This window comes from Anopheles aquasalis, chromosome 3, assembly GCF_943734665.1.
Source record: "Anopheles aquasalis chromosome 3, idAnoAquaMG_Q_19, whole genome shotgun sequence".
Lineage (NCBI taxonomy): Eukaryota > Metazoa > Arthropoda > Insecta > Diptera > Culicidae > Anopheles > Anopheles aquasalis.
The window spans coordinates 47,016,564-47,019,063 of record NC_064878.1 but is presented as its reverse complement, the minus strand read 5'-3'; the positions used below and the strand labels follow the sequence as shown (position 1 = coordinate 47,019,063).

At 44.8% G+C, this 2,500-nt stretch overlaps 1 protein-coding gene across 2 annotated transcripts in view; it reads left to right on the top strand.

Annotated features, from left to right (window-relative positions):
- The window catches only part of LOC126574701 (calcium/calmodulin-dependent protein kinase type 1), an 11,740-nt gene that overhangs the window by 7,567 nt on the left and 1,673 nt on the right, over nt 1–2,500 (top strand). For both annotated transcript variants that reach the window (XM_050235046.1, XM_050235045.1), the window contains exon 2: nt 1–2,500. This exon is cut by the window's left edge and continues 4,885 nt beyond it; it is cut by the window's right edge and continues 1,673 nt beyond it. The gene's annotated coding sequence lies outside the window, so the exon portion shown is untranslated.

Here is a 2,500-nt window from a genome sequence, read left to right as displayed (position 1 = left end):
TCTCACATGCAGAATCATCCTGTCGAAGAATATTCTTTGCAAGAAGATAGAACACTTTACAGAAGCCACATATGGAGGACGTTGTTTTTTGAACAAGCTGCACCTTCAAAGTGCGAATGAAAGACTTGAAAGAAGGACAGGAGAGTGATGGTTAGGAGTTGAAGTTGAAGAGCAGTTCTGGAGCGAACAAGCGAGTTCGCAAACTACCTATACCTATGTTTCCTTGTACATCATTCGTTCCACCGAGATAGCTAGGGAAGGACAATTGGAAGCTAAGCGTGCACATTATACATGGCTGCGAACGCACCACTATATTATCATCATCCGGTAGACGTTAAGCGAGCTAGAAAAACTCCACGTAAACCACTAACATTCCATTATTTGCATCGCTGATCGCGCCAAACGATTCGATGAGATATCAGAAGAACAGGATCGGTACCACAAGAGAGGCCGCTTGTGATATTGCACTAACGTTTGTTCATCGTGATTTCATTGCCATTCTGTAATCCATTCCTACAAATTTATTAGTATTGCTGCTGCTGTTGCTGCTGCTGCTACTACCGCTAATCTGTTGCTGCTTATGAAGCGCACTTGTTTCTAATGTATAAACTTATAACATACCATCAATCCACTCCACTCCACCGGTGAGTTCCTACAGCAGTGGAGGCTGCTGTTTTCGTTTAATCGTGCCGTACAGCTTCACGCGGCTGCGCAGTCCCCGCCATCGTTATCTTTCAACGCGGCTCCACGCGTTGACCCCTCGCATCTTACTAGCTGCAAATCTGCTAATCGCCTAATAGAGAATAGAGGAAAGGGTAGCATAAGCAGAAGCACCGAAGAGAAGAGGATCGGCCGAGCGGGCGGCCGAGACGAACTGATAGATGTTTTAATCACTCCCGACGACGCCGGTCCATGTGTCGTGTTTAGAACACCCGCGGAAATGCGGCTTCTTCCTTCCCGCCCCACCCAAAGGGGAACCTGGAAAGCGTAAACAACATGAATCTCGTTCTTGCTCTGTCTTGTCCCAGGGGGAGTATTTTACGCGTTTAGACGGCAACAGAAGGCATCCCTGACGTCAGTTTGGTAGCATAAATATAGCGCTTAATCCCCTAGCGTGATCGGTGATCGCGGTACAGAAGTACCAATAATCTCGTAGCTTGGAGTTATTCCCATTTCCCAATCAAAACCGAATCTAGTTCTATTGCTCGAATTGTTGTTTTGCGTTTGTTCGTGGTTGCTGGTGCGTGTCAGTAAAAATAGTGTCTCGATCAGAACGCGGCGGGAGTTATTGCATGAATTAGGTCATTCATCAACGGCAGCACAGTAGCCACTGGAGTAATCGATACGTTGCGTATCCTTGCAGTTGTTGTAGCGTAAAGCGTTTATTTTGTTGTTGTTTTGTTAGGACTTACTTTGACGACGCCAACGCCAACCCTTGACTTGACCTCGTGGGAGCAAGTTGCTGTTGCTTCAGTACCGAAAAGAATAAACTACCGATTTCTCAACCGCTAGGATGTAGATTGTCGCACTGGTTCCGCTATCAAAAGTTGTCATATCGTTTATGCTATGGTTTCAAAGTTTATTCCTTCCTTATTGTTGGATACGGATAGCGGAAATTATGCCTCCTTGGTCTTCCTACAGCTTGTGGCAAGGTTGGCGGATGAAGCTTGCCCTTGAATGACGAATATTCTTATTTCTCTGAGGAACTGTATAGATCGTATTTGACGAAAAACTTGTGGTCTGCGCATACATCTTTCCTCTGCTGTCCACATCTTGTGCAGCAGTTAGTTTCCGTGGTAACCTGACTGGTAGTCACCAAACAAGCATACAACTCTGCTACCGGTCTACTACTTCCTCCTGGCATCAGGTACTGTAAAGAGTTCCAAGAGTAGCCAACCCTGGGCCTGGGGTACGAAAGAAACGTTTTTTTAGAATAATACACACCTGATGACTCACTTTTGCAGCGATGGCACAGGAGCGTTAGCGTGGAAGAAAGTAGTAGCATGACTCTATATATTTAAAAACCGATCCGTCGTCTCAATCTCAATCGTCTCATCGTCCAGAGCAAGAAGCTGATTGTTGATTTGTTTAGGTGCAAAAGCAAGGCGAGGAAGGTGCCACGAGTAAATCACATGTTATATGTATATACATACACATTTACTTAAGCGCTTGCATTGGGCACGGTGCGGTGCGTTTAGTAGACATGAGATGAATCGATGCAGAGCTGGTGAAGAACGAAGATTTATCGTGCAAAAGAATACTGTTATTTGAGCCAAATTTGCGGGTCCGGCCGTAGTGAAGCCGGCAATTTTGAAAGGGGAGTAACGAGGCGCAGCAGCAGCATATGTGTACCTTTATACATACGGATATATCTATATATATATATACATATATGGATATAGAAGTGATACTAAATATTTTTAAACCTACAAAACCACATTACTAACAATAGCAAACAGTCAAAGCATGGCCATAGAAGGGCAGCAAGGCAGATACAAAC